The sequence below is a fragment of the Octopus bimaculoides genome, chromosome 1 (genome assembly GCF_001194135.2).
Source record: "Octopus bimaculoides isolate UCB-OBI-ISO-001 chromosome 1, ASM119413v2, whole genome shotgun sequence".
Classification (NCBI taxonomy): domain Eukaryota; kingdom Metazoa; phylum Mollusca; class Cephalopoda; order Octopoda; family Octopodidae; genus Octopus; species Octopus bimaculoides.
This window is the reverse complement of record NC_068981.1, coordinates 132,726,569-132,727,758: the sequence shown is the minus strand read 5'-3', so window position 1 is coordinate 132,727,758 and position 1,190 is coordinate 132,726,569.

Here is a 1,190-nt window from a genome sequence, read left to right as displayed (position 1 = left end):
ATATATATATATATATATATATATATATATATATATATATATATGGTGTTCAATTTAAAAGTTGACTCAATTGTATTTATTAATAGTTATAAAGAAAGAATGTGCAATATTATGGACAAACCCACTTTTATTAAAATGCTCGTTTAAAAGTTACAACGCCAAACTGGTTACAAAAGGTGTTGAAATCGTTGGCCGCCACGTTGTAGATAAAAGTCAGCACAACGACGTTTGTTCTGGAACACATTAATCAAAACTTCACGTGGGATATTTTCGACAATATCAGTAATATCCGTACACAGTTCATCAAGTGTATGCGGATTCTTTGCAAACACAGCGTCCTTGATATAGCCGAAGAAAAAGAAATAGAGAGACGTTATTTACTTTATTCAATCTTAGAAAAATTGAAGCATGGCTTTGATAATTACAGGCCCTATTGAACTTATTTTGTGCATGACTTTTGGCCCACTTTCTGAGTATGTGTGTGTGCGCGCGCGCATAATGAAAGAAAGACTATTCGCGTGAACTTGGTATTTATGCCTTTATTACATCAGTGACACGTTTCAGTATCTGGTAATTAAATGATGTCTCACTATAAAGGTAACCCATAGATGTAAATTATATGTACAGCATACATAATCAAAACCGGACACCTCAGACCACCTAGAACCCCTTTTGATCACGCAACAGTGCAAGTTTAATGTAATTACTAATGAGAGCCACAACATAAACGGTAAAATTGTCGCACGCCATAAGCATCCATTTCCACCTATATATATGTAAGAACGACCGTACGAACTCAAAAAGGAGAAATGGTGACGAATGGAAAAACAGAGGACTCCTTTTATTTAAACGCGTCACACGGTCGAACACAAAATAATATATCGAATGATGATATACATGATATGTTATACTACGATAACATAGATAGCCAGTAATGAAAGACCACAACCGTATAAGATGTTCGTCGCTGGCTGAAATCTCTTGTCTGTTTATTATCGTGGTGAAGCTGAGTCACCTAACAGAATCGAAGAGAGAGATGTGCCGCGGTGGTTTAGTTTGGTGTACATAGAAAGTCGTGTAGACGCTGGTGGAGATTGATGCTGGTTAGTAGTAATCGTAGAATCGTGTTGGTCATGACGATGATGCTGGTTAGTAGTCGTAGACTCGTGTTGCTGATGTGGCGACGGCGG